Source organism: Adiantum capillus-veneris, chromosome 4 (assembly GCF_014529385.1).
Source record: "Adiantum capillus-veneris isolate H3 chromosome 4, ASM1452938v2, whole genome shotgun sequence".
NCBI classification, from domain to species: domain Eukaryota; kingdom Viridiplantae; phylum Streptophyta; class Polypodiopsida; order Polypodiales; family Pteridaceae; genus Adiantum; species Adiantum capillus-veneris.
This window is the reverse complement of record NC_140934.1, coordinates 130,909,539-130,928,551: the sequence shown is the minus strand read 5'-3', so window position 1 is coordinate 130,928,551 and position 19,013 is coordinate 130,909,539. Positions and strand designations below refer to the sequence as shown.

At 40.8% G+C, this 19,013-nt stretch overlaps 1 non-coding gene across 1 annotated transcript; it reads left to right on the top strand.

The window, feature by feature from the left end:
* The first annotated feature begins 17,883 nt into the window (after window positions 1-17,883).
* TRNAG-GCC (transfer RNA glycine (anticodon GCC)) lies at window positions 17,884-17,954 on the top strand. Its single transcript has one exon. It is a non-coding gene; the product is annotated as a tRNA-Gly (tRNA).
* Window positions 17,955-19,013: the final 1,059 nt, after the last annotated feature.

Below are 19,013 nucleotides of genomic sequence, written 5' to 3'. Positions count from 1 at the left end.
CAAGCCTACCCTTTGACCAAGATGACTATAGGCGTCTAGTGACCTTCTTAGTAAACATGGGTACCTATGATGAAGAAGAAGATTTACATGACTACACGGATAGCACATATGGTCTCATGGATGATGACTTTGTTTATCTCGACGACGAGGATAGGGGTTTAGCCTTAGGGTTTCCCCCCAATCTCTACAATATCCTATTCCCTTGACTCTCTAAGGAGAGTGCAAATAATTAAGTTTTCCTTATGTTTTTTTAAATTTTTTTCAATAAGTGTTGGTACCTTTTCCCACTGATGTGCCTCCTAGAGGTATTCTGTCTTTCCTAGTGTGTACAAGAACGTGTTGCTGTTGTTAGGCTTTGGACCTTCATGGGATCTTTCTCTCATTCACACTTCAAATCAAGCACGACCATCAACACAAACAGGTGTTTCTTGTCCATTAGCATTGCCCCTTAACTTTTTTGCATCCATGTTTGTCTGCTTTAATTGTGATTGGTAGCATAATATTCAACACATTTGCTTAGTACCAAACATTAAATTCAATGTAATTTTTTGTCATAATCACTTGTCTAGGTTTAAAAATCAAGCATTCCGACTAAGCTAGTTTAACCAAGCTAGGTGTTAAAGATCTTCTCTTAATACCATAGGGAATTCCTTCCTAATAATCAATGGTTACTTAGGTTCTTAATCCGATTTAGACAACATTGTGTGAAATGTACTAGGGCTTTCTAGTGGGCTTAGTCCCTATTGACCTTTAGCTTAAGTATTATAAAGGGAGTTTACTAGTGTGATGAGCTTGGGAAGGGTAACAGTGTTATATGACCCCCCAAAGTTACAAAAATAAAATGCTGAAAGCGAACAAACAAAAAATCAAAGTGCCACAAGGTAAAATCTTAAGCTGGAAGACAAATCTCAGCGTAATTTGGTACTTCACTCACATGTATCGCCTATAGTAATAGAGCCCTAGAGTTTCCCAGTGTGGGCGCTTTTCCTTGAAAAGCAAAAAACCCGAGGCATACAAAATAAGCACATACATCAAAATTGAATCACTGTGAAAACACTTTGGGGGGTCAAGAAAAGGTAATCAGACATGTGATGATTTCATGAGAAATTCCTTTTATTGTAGCTTAACTATAAGGTCTTTTAGGTATAGCCTCTAGTCAGCCTTCGAACATGAAATACTTGGCTCTCGTGATTAAACAACTTAATTCACCAGAGAAAATTAAGAAGCTTACCCATGGTATTAATAGTTGATCTTTAGTGCCTTTCGACCGTTAAATTAGTGACCCTGGACTTGTTTAATTTTTTATCTTTACAACTGTTTATGCGTTTGATTATATTGGAATTTAATGTTTATTGCTGACAAATGGTTTAAAATTCTATTACCAATCAAATTGTCTGCCTACAACTGCATATGCTTTTTAATTGCTTATGAAAATGAAATTACTGTGCCAATGTTGTTTGATTTTGCAGTAACTGAAGGAGGCTAAGGACATTCATCTCAAAAGCTCTTCCACCTCGACAAACGAGCTTCAACTCAATAGCTTCCGAGGATGGAATCTACATCAGGAAGGGGGGCATGTTAACCCTCACGCACATTCCTTTCACCTACGATGGACATTGTATTATTTATTTGGTAGAGTCAGGTATCAGGTTTGTCGGTCCAAAAGGAAAAGGGTAAGAGTGATCGCCGATGAGAGGCGCACTCTAACTGGAACATTCAAGGGATTAGTTGGCTAAGCATGGGCGCCCAAGTGTGAATGGGGCGAGCTCATATAAAAGTCAACTAAACCTAAAATTCACTCATTCTCTCATTTGTGTAATTGAAGAGTGCTCTTGCTCCATCTCCATCTTCTTCTTCTTCATCTCCTTGTGTGTGTGTGTGTGTGTGTGTGTGTGTGTGTGTGTATGCATGAGAGAGAGAGTGAGAGAGTGTGTGCGATCGAGCATTGCGGCGACACTACAGCGGCAAGGCGGTTGAGCGTGGCATAGCGGCGTCTCCCTCTTCTTCGCGGCGAGGAATCCTCCACGACAGGAAGCGTAGAGCGGTGAGTGACACACCAACACCATTTTTGAGCTTACTAGTTTAGGAGCCATTTGTGGCTCGCACACAGTGTATCGGCAAGTTCCTTGCATTGACACGTGCGACATACGCGCAGAGTGTGCATGAATCTCAAGAAGGTCAATGACACCACTAGGAGGGACCATTACCCCTTGCGATATTTAGAACATGTGCTTGAAAGAGTCGTAGGAAAGGAAGCTTATAGCTTTTTAGATGGGTACTCTGGCTACAATCAAATCACAATTGCACTAGAGGACCAAGCTAAAATTGCTTTTATAACCAAATGTAGAGTGTTCGCATTGTGTGTTATGGCTTTGGTCTTAACCAATACTTCTGCTACCTTCCAAAGATTAATAAACACTGCTATTAGAGAATATTTGAGGGAGTTTTGTGAAGCTTTCTTAGATGACCTTTGTGTTTATTCCTCTTGGAAAGAGCATCTAACATATTTACAAAAATTGTTTGAAAAGTGCATGTTGTATCGCATCTCCTTAAATCCTTTCAAATGCCAATTTTGGGTTAAACATGGAGTCATTTTAGGGCATAAAGTGTCCACAAATGGAATTTCCATAGATGAGAGAGAAATTGAAGCCATTTCCAATTTGCCACCACCTACAAACTATAAAGGAGTTCAAAAGGTTCATGGGCCATGTTGGTTATTAAAGGTGGTTTATTTTAAACTTGGCCGAGATAGCTCGCCCTTTGTACAAGCTTCTTATTGAGTTCCATTGGACCGCGGAGTGTGACCATGCTTATGAGTCATTGAAAGAGACCTTGACTAGCACTCCCATTCTACAAGTGTCCGATTGGAATGTAATTTTCCATGTGCATATTGATGCATCGAAATTTGCTATTGGGTGTGTTCTAGCTCAATCAGGAGAACATAAATTGGACTACCCCATTAGCTTTGCAAGTCATCAATTAAATGATGCTAAGAGAAACTACACCACTACAGTGCGGGAAAGTTTAGCTATGATTTATGCAGTGAAGAAATTTTTCGTCTACCTTCTTGTTGGAAGTTTATTTTCTATGTGGATCATCAAGCATTGTTGTGTCTATTAAATAAACCTTGTTCCACAGGAAGAATTACACAATGGTTGTTAATTCTTCTTGAGTTTGATTTTACTGTTGTGGTGAAACCCGGTAAAAGACATATCATGGCAAATCATTTGTTTCGCATACCCAATGGTGAAGCCCCTACTGGAGTTGATGATGAATTTTCCGATACTTCCCTATTCCTAGTCGAGACCATGCCTAAATGGAATGAGAAGATTGTGAACTTTTTAGTTAATGGTTTTTCACCCAAAGAGCTTCGTAAGGATATAGCTCAAAAATTGTTAAAAGAATGTGAACCTTATTTTCTAATTTCAAGAACTCTCTACAAACTAGGGAAGGATAATATTCTTAGATGTTGTGCCCGTGAAGATGAGTATTTATACATACTGCAAGAAGCCCACATGGGTATAGTCGGAAGACATTTCTCAGAGGAATTAACTGCTAGAAAGATGTTGCAATCACACTATTGGTGGCCTACCTTATTCAATGGTGCATTACTTTTTGCAAAAGGGTGTGATGAATGCCAATGTTACAAGATCACACAACAAAAGGATAAGATTCCCTTACATCCTGTTAAAGTGACTCAACCATTTGAAAAATGGGGTTTAGACTTTATAGGCCAATTAGTCTGGCACCTCATAACACTCAATCTTAATATATTATTGTTGCCATGGACTATGTGACAAAGTGGGTGGAAGCCAGGGCGACACGCAAGGCTGATGTAAGGTCAACTGTCAAGTTTCTCTTTGAGAACATTATTACGCAATTTGGTTGTCCCTTTGAAATTGTGAATGACAATGATACTCATTTTATAAATGGAGTGATGAAGTAACTCACAACAAACTTCATATAGCTCACCATAAGTCTACACCGTATTACCCCCACAAGCAAATGGCCAAGCTGAACGCACTAACAAGACCTTAATTTTATCTTAACCAAAACAATGAAGCTCATCGTATAGATTGGTATTTGAAGCTGACATCAGCTCTATGGGATTATCGTACTTCTTACAAAGTGGCTATTCATTGTACACCATTCAAAATGGTATATGGCCAAGAAGCAGTTATGCCATGGGAGTTTGTAATTCCTAGTCTGCGTATAGCTTCACAAGAAGGTTGGGACAGTAACCCTTTAGTTGAGCATTTATATATCCTTGAAAGGCTAGACAAAGAAAGGCAATTGGATATGCAAAATTCACTTGTGGAGAAAGATAGAAGGAAGAAATGGTTTGACCGTTATCTAAAGAACAAAGATATCAAGGTTGGGGATAAAGTCCTTATGTATGGAGTGTGTAACGAGAAGAAAAAGTTGAATTATGATGGGAAAGAGCCATATAGAGTATGCGAAATCACCCCACAAGGTACCATTCGTGTGGAGACTCTTGATGACGTTGAAACCATTGGATTCCTCAATGGGAGAAAATTTAAAAGATACTATGATCATTTAAGCCAAGAGGAGCTATGTGCCATCCATTAAAAAAAGGTAGCCAAGGCACAAGCAGAATCAAAAAAGATACAAGCTCAAGATGAGGCTAAGGAGTGACAACAACGTATAAGACGCCAACCAAAGGCCAACCTTGGAGTTACACATGCATTTCACGTTGAAACAGAGGATGATCGGTTGGACTCTCACACACCTCTATGATACCCTATTGATTTAAATAGCACCTATGGGAAAGTGCTATATAGCACCTTATTGGACATGTGTGCTAAATATAATCTGCTATCATATGGGGTGTGGTGATAGTTAGGAAAGCCGTCTCTATCTGAGAGTACTATCCAAGTCAAGGGTATGAACAAGAAAAAAACTGCGGTTTTTGGAATCTGGCACACTTTTGTTAGTTTTATGACAATGGAGTTGTAGCTCAAGATTTTTTTGTCATGCTTGTTGGAACTATGGAAGGCAATATAAACCTAGGACGCACGTGGATGATAGTGACTAAATGCACTATTGATTGGGGGACTGGGAGTGTCACAATGCAGAAACCAACTCTTAGCCCTACCAACTCAAGCCATAGTCCCTGAGATATTACCTCCTGAGAAATACAACCCAAAACAGTGCATGTCCAGGAGGTTGAACCATATGTCCCTATAGCCCAACTCTCTGGAGCTTCAACTTCTGTACTTGAAACAAAAAATGAGACACACAAGACCCATCCTAATATAGCAAAGAAAACATACAAATGGGTCCCTAAAGCTTCTTTAGCGTCAATTTCTGATGCTAAAAAACAGGAACCTTGTAAGAGACGCCCCACTCACTCCAAGAAATGTAAGAAAACGTTGCGTTGGATTCCTAAAAGACTAATGGAAGCCCAAGGCTACTATCAAGGAAATGATCAAATTTGGGTGCCAAAATGTAAATTGTGTTCTTACCTGTCACACGACTCATATGAGACAAACCCTGTAACGATAAAGCCGATTGAAGATCGTGGAAAGGGGAAGATCACAGAACACTATACACTTGATTCGGAGCTAGTTTGGGTGCCCAAGCGAGAACGACTTTTTTCTCTCGAGAGTTGACTCAATTATAGAAAAACCGAATAAATCTTCTTGCTCTTCATGTAGTTCCTATACAAAAATAGAAGTTTCAGCACAACCTCCACCTACCATTTCTAAATATCCATACAAACAAGAAAGAATGTGCACCTCCCTTTGTAAGTTCACCACCTACAACAACGTTGCAAATAAAATCATGGGAGAGTACCTTACCACCCTTGCAACTAGATGAAACGCCTAGGGCGTTCAACAACTATTGGTCAAAGTCTTCACCAATGACAACTTGGAATAATTGGTTTCAAAAGGGGATGACATCATTCCAAAATATATGATCTACCCAAGGAAGGGGGGAGTGTTTGCTGACATCCATCATTCACTTGCTCCCCTACTAACCTTCCTCCCTGACCTCTCAATCTCCCAATATTCGGTACTGTATATATATAGCCCTATACTCAAGAAAAAAAAACTTAAAAAAGTAAAAGAGCAAGAGCCACCAAACAAAAAGCTTGAAACCTACAAGTTCTAGTACATGATCCAAAATCATAAAAACACATTATGCACAAGGACATGACCCTTATAATATTTTCACACTAACCATCATCTATCTGTGTGTACAAATATGGTTAGTATGATAGAGTCATCCACTCCTACCTTGGGTGAGAGGTACCCTCTTTACTTTTCACAAATGTTTCACATAGTCTATCCAGTGTGCTTGCCTGTGAATGAGATTTGGTAGATACGCTAGCGTGTGAGAAGACTTTCGAGGAATTAGAACGCCTGATACGTCTCTTGACCATGATCCATAATTATCCCTAGAGAACGTCTTTCCAATTGCGCAAGCCTACCCTTTTGACCAAGATGACTATAGACTAGTGATGTTCTTAGTAAACATTTGTGCCTTTAATGATGAGGAACAGTCACATGATTACACGGATGGCACATATGGTCTCATGGATGATGACTTTGTATTTCTCAACGATGACGAGGATAGGGGTCTAGACCTAGCGCTACACGCCCATCTATTCAATATCATGTTCCCTTGACTCTCTAGGAGGTTGCAAATAATTAGGTTAGGATTCCTTATGTTGTTTGATTGTGTTGAATAAAGGTTGGTGCCTCTTTCCACTGATGTGCCTCCTAGAGGTATTCCTTGTATACAGGAACGCGTTACCATTGTTAGGATTTTGAACTTCATGGAATCTTTTTCTCGTTCACTCTTCGAATCGAGCGCAATCATCAACACGAACAAGTGGTTCTTGTCCATTAGCAATGCCCCTTGTCTTTTTTTTTTTGCATCCATGTTTGTCTACTTTAAACGTGATTGATAGCACAATATTCAGCACATTTGCGTAGATTAAACATTAGATTCTATATAATTTTTTGTCACAATCCCTTGTCTAGGTTTAAAAATCAAGCAGTCTGACTAAGCTAGTTTGACTAAGTTAGGCGTTAGAGATCTTCTATTAATACCATGGGGAATGCCTTCCTAATAATCAATGGTTACTTTAGGTTCTTAATCCAATTTAGGTAGCATTGTGTGCAATGTACTAGGGCTTTCTAGTGGGCTTAGTCCCTATTGACCTTTAGCTTAAGTGTTATAAAGGGAGTTTACTAGTGTGATGAGCCTGGGGAGGGTAACAGTGTCATGTGACCCCCCAAGGTTACAAAATTGAAATGCTAAAAACAAACAAACAAAAAAAATCAAAAGTGCCACAATGTAAAATCTTAAGCTAGAAGAGAAATCCCAGCTTGATTTGGTACTTCACTCGCATGTATTGCCTATGGTACTAGAGCCCTAGAGGTTCACAATGTGGACGCTTTTCCTTGAAAAGCAGAAATCCCAAGGTATACAAAAGGCGATGATTTCATAAGCATTTTCTTTTATCGTAGCTTTACTACAAGCTCTTCTAGGTATAGCCTCTAGTCAGCCCTCGAGCATGAAATACTTTGCTCTTGCGATTATACAGCTTAATTAGCCAGAGAGAATTGAGAAGCTTGTCCGTGGTATTCATAGTTGACCTAAAGTGCCTTTCAACCATTAAATTAGTGACCTCATACTTGTTTATTTTTTTACCTTTACAACTACTTATGCATTTGATTATATTACAGTTTAATGTTTTACTGCTAACAAATTGTTTGATATTCTGTTACCAATCACTTTGTGTGTCTACAACTGCATATGCTTTTTAATTGTAAATGAGAATGCAATTACTGTGCCAATTTTGGTTAATTTTGCAGTGATTGAAGAATGCTAAGGACATTCAATCTCGCATGCTCTTCCACCTTGATGAACGGGTTTCATCTCAATAGCTTCCAAGGACGGAATCTACATTAGGAATGGGGGCATGTTAACCCTCATGGACACCCTATCACCTTCAACGGACGCCTTATTATTTATTTGATTGAGTCATGGACCGGGCTTGTCGGTCCATTAGGTGTGTAGGTGATCGCCGATGAAAGGCGCACCACTTATCTTATTTTTACAGTAGTTTTACAACGACCGACCACTGTGGGCGCCCCTGTGTAAATGAATCACTCTTATAAAAGGTCCATTTGACCTAAAAATCCTCATTCTTTGAGGTGCAAGCTAAAAAGTGCTCTTGCTCCATCTCTGCCTCCTTTTCCTTTGTGTGCTCGCGTGCGTGCGTGCACGTGTGTGTGTGTGTGTGTGTGTGTGCTTGTGAGAGAGAGAGAGAGAGAGAGAGAGAGAGAGAGAGCATTCCCACGGCAGATAGGCGATTGAGCACGGCATCAGTGGTGACTCCTTCTTCTTCACAACATACGATCCTTCACGATGGAAGCATTGAGCGGTGAGTGACACACCATTGTTTCTTTGAGCTTGCTAGGACTATCTAGTTGTGTGCTTGGAGCCTTTTGAGGCTCGCACACAGTGCATAGGCAAGTTCCCAGCCTTCGACATGTGCAGCAAAGCGCACAAATATCTTGAATCTCTTGAATGCATTTAGTTTCTCTTAGATCTCTTGCTAGCAGTCAATGCTGAGCATTTGTATATATTAAATTTTGTAAACCAAAACCTGATTTTAGGCCTTCAATCAATAGTTCCCAGAGTCCTATTTCCATTTTTCTAAATTTGAATCTGATTATGAACCGTATTCTAAATTTCTTTCATTTAGTGTCTCATAATCTAAACTATCTATTTTATTTTGGCCTAGTCGTTTATCTGAATTTTGATGTCAAGTCATCTAAGTCTAAGTCTAGCATGTGTTCATCTTAATTCATCTAAAGTCTCTCACATCTGGTCATCTGAACCTATTCAGTTACACTGAGACTAACTCTAGAATAATTGTCAATCAATCCAGCTTATTGCATTTTGGCAATTACGATACTGAGCTAAAGCTCTTGATAGGAGCCATTCTCCTAGGTTAGGATTCAGAGATAGTCAGCTATTTACCATGCATGTCTAATGCCTAGCACAAGGTAGGAGAGAAACCATAATGGTTGTTGAAAAGCAGATTTATGTTAGTACGCTTATTGAAGAATCAGATTAGGAGTCTGATGACATTCATCCACTCTCTCAAGGTGAGGATACAGAAGAAAACCTAAGCATTAGTGACCCTGATGCACATCAAGCTTTTGAAAAGTCAAAACATTCATGAAGAGGACATTCAGAGAGAGCTAAAACTTTCTCCTAGTCACACATTTCTCGGCATGTTGCTGACAAGGGAAAAGCCAAAGCCGATAGTGAGGCCAATGGCTCACACATACATAACAAGCATTCAAAATCAATGACAAAATCATTTAAATAAAAAGAGCCAAAAAAAAAAATTTGACGATGACTACCACATTAAACCTAGGAGATGGGAGGCAAAATCTAACCACCAAGACAAGCCCCAATGTCTAGAGAGAGACAAATCACCATGACAAGCCCATACATCGGGAGAGGGAAGCTCATCATCATGAAAAACCCAAGCATAGATAAAATCCAATGATTTGAAGATAGGTTTTCCCACATTCAGAGGCAACAAAAGGGACAATCATGATGTTCATATACAAGCTTTTGAGCAATATGCTAGCCTCAAAGACATTGATGAAGATGTATAGGTGGAATATTTTCCCCTGTCTCTGAAGGATGCAGCTCAAAAATGGTACTATCGTTATCTAGCATGTAGGCTAAGAATGTACATCAAGATGAAGAAATGTTTATACTAGAGTATGGTGAGAACAGAGGGGGTGAACATATCCTTTGCGAGCTGGAACAGACACAATAACATAAACTATTGATACATTGTTATGTAGAGAAGATCAAAGAACTCCCTAGATATCTAGACAAACCCCCGTCATAGGAACTCAAGCATGGTTGGAGGGACCAACTCCAACAAAAAAATTTAATGATCTAGCTCATAGAGCTTTGAAACTAGAGCAACAAGACAAGAAGAAGAAGGGCCAAAAAGGCAGATCCAACTCAAGATCTAGTGATTTTTCTTTAGAAGATTCATCATCCAACTCCAACTCATCTAATAATAAGCATTCTAATAAAGAACTATCCAGAACAAAGAAGAAGGGAGCCTCAAAAAATTTAAGAACTTTCTAGATAGATATCTGAGATTCCAGGGACCAAAATTGCAATTGGGAAAGTAGAGACCTAGTGCATAAAAGGTGAACATCCAAAGAGCATTAAGATGATGAATGTTTCTAACAGTGCACATATTGCAAGGCCTTTGGTCATTTATGGAACAATTTCAAGATCAAGATACACCAATTCAAGGAAGATAAATTCGTGTCCTTGATTGCATTGACCAATCCTAAGCCACTCAAGCAAGAAAAGGTGGTTTCCGACCCAAATAATGGAGCTATGGCTCTTTTATGTGTGGGAAGTATTGGAACTTTGCAACATGATGTCTTGACAATTTGAAAGCTGAAAAGATAGAGGGAAAGATGGTAGAGCCAGTACTGACGTGTGTGGTCACTAGGAGCTCTTGACTTTTTATTGAGGAGATTCTAGAGAATTTAATCACTCCGTCTAAGCAAAGTGAAGAGAGCCAAAAGTGGGAAAAGCAGATGGTAGTATAGAAGGCTAAAGAGAAATCCAAACAAGTGGGCAAGTGGCAAGAGCAAAGGGTCTTAGTTGCTTAGATCACACAAGATTTGGAGTGGAGAAAACTAGAGAATCTTGAGTGCTCAAAAGCCACATCCATTCAAAGGCTTTCAAAGCTTCGGTGGATTCTTGATGATTGGTTTTAGTGAGTAGACTCCTGAGAAGGTGGCTCATATTCTAGGAAGTGGTTTGACATGAGGAGCCTTGAAAAGGATGTTTTATTACAAGTCATACCTAATGTGGAGACCAATGATAAGATAGATCTAGAAACAAAGAATGTTTGGAAAGAACGATCTAACCTTCCATCAAAGGATTCCATCGATCGAGCGATAGAGGAGTCCAACGTAGGCATGGCACAGTTCTTGAGAAGGGAGATCCTTCCCTTTAGATAATAGTTCTGGGAACAAGCAAGACATACTATATGTGAAGGTGTGCAAAAGAATCCATAAGTTGACTATCAAGTTGGATGACATAAGTAAGATTTTGGAAAAGGCGGAAAAGATCATCAAGATGTAATGAAAAAAGGATTTGGATGCAATGACAATTGACTTGTTTGAGATTAAGGATGATGAGGTACCCATCATCGAGATTGACTATAAAGTATGGAAGCAATGGGAGATCCACTGCCAATAGTTATTCTGGATGGGGACACTGATGTAAGCATTTTGGGCAAGCATATCAAATAGAAATTGGTGATAATAGAGGATGCATGCACCACTCAAGATTTGAATTGTAGACCAAAGAATTGTGCAAGCCAATAACTTAATCAAGAATCTCCAAATCAAAGTGAGTTTATAGAAGTTCAAAGACTTTTCTAGTAATGGCCCCCTATGTGTTGGGGTATAAAGCCCAATGTGGTCGCCCAGGTAAGTGGGCGGGCCGCCAGGTATGTACACATATTCTTTTATAAAAACCTAATAAGAACTCACTATGCTCTACACATTACAGTAGAGCGAGTTCACCATATCGTCGTGCTCTTCTTCTCACACTCTCTCTCGCGTCGCACTTCCGCTCGTACTCCTTCAACTGGTATCAGAGCTCAGATCAAGGCTTGGGGCAGCACTGCAGGAGGCTAGAGTCACCAACTCATATTGGAGTGAAATTCGACAGGCGAAGACTCGGCCACCATTCGGCTTCGACAAAGGTCTGCGCATGCCATTTTTGACTACGTGGTCTCAGCGGGTGCAGATCCGACTCTGTAAATTTGGGGTTTTCGGCCTGCGACTGCAGGTGCTGAGGATATCGACACTCCCAGAGTGTTGATTTGTGGCTGTCTACACATCGAAGGACGGCTCACAGTTCTTGGAGGCGTGTCACATACGACACGGGCGCATCTACACACAGACTGTAGGCGACATCCACTAGTTCATCAGGTAGCTTGTGTTTGCTGCTTGATATTCCAGATTTCATCCTGACATTGCAGGTACTTCCACATGGGATGTATTGTCAGAGATGATGTATGTCTGTTGAGGGTTTGCTGGCTGTGAGTTACGCAGCAAACAACCGCCGCAGCGGTTACAGCATACAGTGGGAAATTTGTGGATGTATGACTTTGTGGGAAGTCTATGTACTGTCAGATTTACTACAGCCTTTGTTGAGGGTCGAGTGAGGTTTTATTGAGCTGGGGGATTCTCAAATGTTGAGATCCTTTCGGTGATACAGGTCTTGGAGCGATCCCTCGAGCACCCTTAGATAGGCAGCTAGGATGTATTGACTGTGAGTTACACAGTTGGGATTGCATCTTTGCTTTACTGCCGTTGAGGCATTGTCGTAGTCTATGCTTACAGGATAGTGACAGGACAGTGAGAGACAGTACAGGTGCAGGACAGGTTTACCCGCAGCTTACAGTGTCAGAGAGATAGTGTTTTTTGAGCTGTTTTTTGGTATGTTTTTAGTACACCAGAGCCATTTTACAAAGGAGACTCTGCCAAAATTTCTGCAGAATCTGAAGCTTTCTTGGTTCATTTGACAGGTTGATATTGGTTCAAAGGTCAGTTTACAGGGGAAACTCTGCCAAATTTTTCCCAGAAAAGTAAACTACTGTGAAGCATAGCTATGGCTGGATCACAGGACACTGCTCTTTACAATATCAAGAAGCTGGATGGAACCAATTTCCCATTGTGGAAGAAGCAGATTTGGCACGTGTTGGTGCAAAAGAAGCAGATAAAACCTATAAAGCTCAAGGGGATAAAACCAGAAGATATGGACGAAGATGAATGGAGCGAAACGGATGAATTGGCACTTTCTACCATTATGCTGACTTTGGCAGAAAGCGTTTACTTCAATGTAGCAGACGAGATGTCGGCTTATCAAGCATGGTTAAAGCTAAGTGATCTTTATGAGAAGCAGAGTGCAGCTTCACAGGTATACTGGCTTAAGAAGCTTGTTGACTTGAAGATGAAAGAAGGGACACGTATGTCCAATCATCTGAATGAATTCAACACAACCTATAGTCAGTTGTCAGCTCAAGGTGTCAAGTTTGATGAACCTGTTAGAGCTATGTTCCTGTTGATCACATTGCCGGAAAGTTGCGACACTTTTCGCACAGCTTTGAGTAATTCTGCACCTCCAGATGGTTTGAACATAGCAGGTGTAGAAGGAAGTCTGCTTACTGAAGAAACCAATAGAAAGACAATGGACAAAGGCAAAGGAACAGCCTTAGTTGTCAGGGGAAGGACCAAAGAAAAGTACAAAGGTGGAAAGAGGAATCAGTCTTGTAGCAAGTCCCGCAGTGCTAAAGGCAAGAGTGACATAGAATGCTACCATTGTGGCAAGAAGGGTCACATGAAAAGAGACTGCAGAGAATGGAAAGCAGAAAAAGGCAAAGAGAAAGTTGAAGACCATGGTGAGAAGAACAAGTCCTCAGTGAAGATTCAAGAAATAAATGTGACAAACACTGTTGCAGAGGATGACAGTCTAGTGTCAGGAGACATCTACTTCTTGAAGAATACAATGGACTCAGCTCTTCTTACAGCATCTGATGGAAATGCACTGAGTGATTGGATTATAGACTCAGGGGCATCACTTCATGTGTCTCCAAACAAGGAGTGGTTTACTTCTTATGTGACCACTAAAGATCATGTTCGGCTAGGCAATGGGCAGACATGTGAGATCTTAGGTGTTGGAGATGTTCAATTGAAGTTTCAGAATGGCTCTTCTTTCACGCTGAAGAATGTGAGACATGTTCCCGCAATTACAAAGAGCTTGATCAGCCCAGGTTTACTTGATGATGCTGGCTACGTCACCATTTTTGGACAGAACATGTGGAAGATATCCAAGGGTTCTATGACAGTAGCACATGGAGTAAAGTCTGGAGGACTTTACATGATTTATGTATCAAATGTCTCTCAAAATGTAATCAATGTAACCGAGCAGCCGAACGTTTCTTTGTGGCATAGCCGGTTAGGACATATGTCCAAGAAGGGAATGGAAATCTTGTCTCGTTTTGGTTATTTGCCTGGCTTTTCATTTAATGATTTTGAATTCTGTGAACATTGTCTGTATGGTAAGCAAACACAGCAGCCACATAAGCATAGAAGCAGTAGAAGAGATACACAGTTGGCACTTGTTCATAGTGATTTGTGTGGACCTATGCCTAACCTATCTCTAGGGGGAGCTTCTTACTTTATGACATTTATAGATGATTACTCGAGGAAAGTATGGGTTTACTTTCTCAAGCACAAGGATGAAGCGTTTAGTGTTTTCAAAACGTTTGTGACACTTGTGGAGAATCAGAGTGGCAAGAAGCTTAAATGCTTACGCACTGACAATGGTGGAGAGTATGTTTCAAAGGCCTTTCAGGACTTTTGTGAGTCAAAAGGTATAAAACGTGAACTCACTGCTCCTTACAATCCTCCTCAAAATGGTGTTGCTGAGAGGATGAATAGGACCATACAAGAAAAGGTCAGAAGTATGTTGTCTAATGCACAGCTGCCAAATGGGTTTTGGGCTGAAGCTGTATCAACAGCTGTTCATCTTGTAAATATATCTCCTAGCAAGGTTTTGCAGAAGGATTCAGTGCCAGAGATGGTATGGTCAAGCAAAATGCCCTCATACAAACATCTCAGAGTCTTTGGTTGTGAGGCATATACTCACGTTCCAAAGGAATTTAGGAACAAACTTGAGCCAAAGAGTAGAAAGTGCATCTTTCTAGGCTATGGTAATTCTGGTGAGATGGGGTACAGACTTTGGGATCCCGAATCCAGAAAGGTTGTCCGCAGCAATGATGTTCACTTTAATGAATCCAAATATCATTCTAAACCAGAGAGGGTTGAGGAGATTAGAAGAGTTGTCTTCCAAGAAGATGGACCTGCACGTGCAAGACAAAATGTCAGGGCTCAAGAGGAGCAAGGACAGGATAGAGTGGAACCACAGGTTGTGGCTGAGCCTGAGCCACCTATTGTGCGTAGATCTGGATGTGTCACGCGACCTCCTGATAGGTTTGTTCCATCTATGAATTATGTCATGTTGACTGATTGCAATGAGCCTTCATGTTACAAGGAAGCAGTGCAAATGAAGGACTCCGGGAATTGGCAATTGGCCATGTAGTCAAAGATGACAGCTCTGCATAAAAACCAGACATGGAAGGTAGTTAAATTACCACGGGGCAAAAAGGCTCTACCCTGTAAATGGGTTTACAGGTATAAGATCACCGCTCATGATAGTCAGCCAAAGTACAAAGCAAGGCTTGTTGCCAAGGGCTTTAAGCAAGAACAAGGCATTGACTTTGATGAAGTCTTCTCTCCGGTGGTCAAGATGACTACATTGAGATGCTTTCTTGCATTGGTTGCCATATTAGATTTGGTGTTGCACCAAATGGATGTCAAGACAGCGTTCTTGCATGGTGATTTAGATGTGGAAATTTACATGCAGCAGCCAGAAGGGTTTGTTGAGAAAGGCAAGGAAGATTGGGTATGCCAGTTGTTAGAGATTCTTTATGGCTTAAAACAATCACCGAGGGCATGGTACCATAAATTCCACAAGTTTATGCTTTCTCAAGGCTACAAACGTAGTGAGTTCGATCACTGTCTATATACAAAGAAGGCTAAGGATGGCAGTTGGCTGATCCTTATTTTGTATGTGGATGACATGTTGATTGCTGGCAAGCACTTGGAAGAAATTTCAGCTTTGAAGTCAAAGATGGCAAAATCGTTTGACATGAAAGACATGGGTGAGGCAAGTCATATACTTGGTATGCGCATTGAGAGAGACAGATCAAAGAAGTTGATTTGGTTATCTCAAACAGAGTATATTGACAAGGTTTTGCAACGTTTCAATATGGAGAAGGGAAAGGCACTGAGTGTTCCATTGCCACCATATGTGAAACTTAGCAAACAAGATTGTCCTGTGTCTGAGGAAGAACAGGCTGAAATGGATAAGATTCCATATGCGTTTGCAGTGGGTAGTTTGATGTATGCAATGATTGCTACTCGCCCAGACATTGCATTTGCAGTGGGAGTAGTAAGTCGATACATGTCAAACCCAGGCAAGAAACATTGGGAGGCAGTGAAAGGAATATTGAGATACCTGAAAGCTACAAAGAGTATGCGTATATGCTATGGGAGTCAGGAGCTAAGTGTAAAGGGTTTTACAGACTCAGATTATGCAGGTGACTTAGACAACCGAAGGTCTACGTCAGGGTATGTCTTTACATTGGCTGGTGGAGCAGTATCATGGCGTTCTAGATTACAAGATTGTGTTACTCAGTCTACTACAGAGGCTGAATATGTTGCAGCATCAGAGGCATGCAAAGAATCAATTTGGCTTAATCGACTAGTAACAGATTTGGGAATCAAAGAAGAGATGCCTGTGTTATATTGTGATAGTCAAAGTGCTATACAATTGGCTCGCAATCCAGTTTATCACTCAAAGACAAAGCATGTGGATGTGAAGTATCATTTCATCAGGGAAATGCTCGAGGATAAGCAACTTCAGCTTGTCAAAGTTCACACCACAGAAAATCCTGCTGATCTACTTACAAAAGGACGTCCCTCATAGAGCTTTGCGCATTTTCGCAAGCAGTTAGGTGTAGGGTAGTACATCACTTCTCTACATCTCTTGTATATTAGCTTGTATAGTAGCTTCTCTCACACTTAAAGTACCACATTGGACTTTAAGTGGGAGGTTGTTGGGGTATAAAGCCTAATGTGGTCGCCCAGGTATGTACACATATTCTTTTGTAAAAACCTAATAAGAACTCACTATGCTCTACACATTACAGTAGAGCGAGTTCACCATATCGTCGTGCTCTTCTTCTCGCACTCTCTCTCTCTCGCGTCGCACTTCCGCTCGTACTCCTTCACATTGCACACTAAGTAACACACTAGTTTGTTGACTACACAATTTGTCAAAGCAAGCACTATGTGTAGAACAAGGCGAAAGATCTACTCATAGGCGATGGAGAGTGAGAATCTAAGTAGCTCCATACTTGCCAGTGATGGTGTTCTCAAGGATTCTTCTAGACACTAAGCATAAGTGTGTTATGCTATGTTTGTAGATGCAATCCACATAGATCTAGTCATCTTACATCCATAACCCTTTTCCTCTCCTCATACTAACATGCATTACAATATCAACGGAAGGTCTATTCGTGAGAGATGGAGCATGAGCAGTATGTTTGCAGAGGATCCCTCAATTTTGCACCCATGACTCATTGTCTCTGCTGGTACTCACATGTTGTACAACATTCCTCCTGTAGAGCAGAGCACGAGTTTTATGCCAACTAAGTTGGAGTAACATGAAAGCTATGCTTTTTTGTTCCCGTACTGTCTTTCTCTATTTGGGTTCTTGTTGACGGAGTGGATGTCGGAATGCAAGCGACGGCGGAGAGTATAAATTGTGGGCGAAGAAGTGATGCATATTTTGTTTTGTTTTAGGAGTGTCAAAAGCGTGCGCGGTAAATGTCTCATTGGGCCTTGGAGTGATCGTGGGAAACTTTTCCCCGCGAGGGGCCTAAAGCTTCAGTTTCCTCTCCCGCTTCGTTTTGATTTTGATTGCCGGATAGAACACGGAGGATTAATTAGGAAGCTCTCGTCTTTTGCTCATTTCCGAAGGTAAGGGAAGACACAATTGTAATACATGTGCCTGCGTTGCGAAAGAGAGCAGAAGACTAAGGCACCAAGAGCTTGCAGGCATCGAATGGAAGTGAGCAGGAGGCTGTAGAAAGCTTCTGGTGGCTGCAGCGTCCTTCCTACTTTCAGCCCCCAAATTATCATGCAAGCACTGGTGGTCTAGTGGTAGAATAGTACCCTGCCACGGTACAAACCCGGGTTCGATTCCCGGCCAGTGCATCTGTTTTGCCTCTTACCCCCCCGTTAGCAGCACTGATCAGAGCTCGCTATGCCGGGTGCCAATTGTTGTTTGTTGGTGGAGGATTTCTTGCAAGGCCCGCTCATCGTTAATTGTGAAAAGTCATTTGTTGCGAAATCTTCGTCGTGAGGCCTTCAAGAATGCCATCGTTAACATTAAAATAAACACACGTCTCATCACAGAGCTAGAAAATGGTTTCATAAACAATGTTAAGATGCTCAAGATGCTCAAAAGCCAGAAAATGGTTTCATGAACAATGCTCAAGATGCTCAAAAGCCCCTAAAGGGATTGGAATGCCAAAGAGGCTCTATAAGTCAAGGTGTCACAGAGCTAGAAATGGTTTCGTAAGCAATGTCAAGATGCTCAAAAGCCAGTAAGGGGATTGAAAATGGTTTCATAAACAATGTCAAGATGGTTTCGTAAGCAATGTCAAGATGCTCAAAAGCCAGTAAGGGGATTGAAAATGGTTTCATAAACAATGTCAAGATGCTCAAAAGCCGCTAAAGGGATTGGAATGACAAAGAGGCTCTATAAATCAAGGTGTCACACAGAGCTAGAAATGGTTTCGTAAGCAATGTCAAGATGCTCAAAAGCCAATAAGGGGATTGGATGCAAACGATGACAAAGAGGCCGTATAAAATGTGTACACTCACTCAGCTTCTTCTTCAGAAAAAGCGAAGAAGATGGGAAGTGAATCTACCTACCATTTGACTTCCCCATATGGCTGAACTATCTTTGAGTATGGTTCTCCCCTCTATCAGAAATAAAAGCAAAACACACTCAAGGGGGACAACTCGGACCCTTCTTTTTTTGGTCGTTCATCAACCTCAACACAAATTTTTTTCTTTTCGCTATCATAGTGTTCCATACACATGGTTTGAAAGCCCTACTATTGAAGCCTAGCATAGCACTAGGTTCCTCTTTTCCATCTTTTTTTTTCGTGTTGTGATAAATTGTTACCACTTTTGATGCTCCTAAGAATAAGGAAATTTTCTCATTCTCCTTGGTAGTTAGGTAGAGATATTGTTGAAGACAGAATA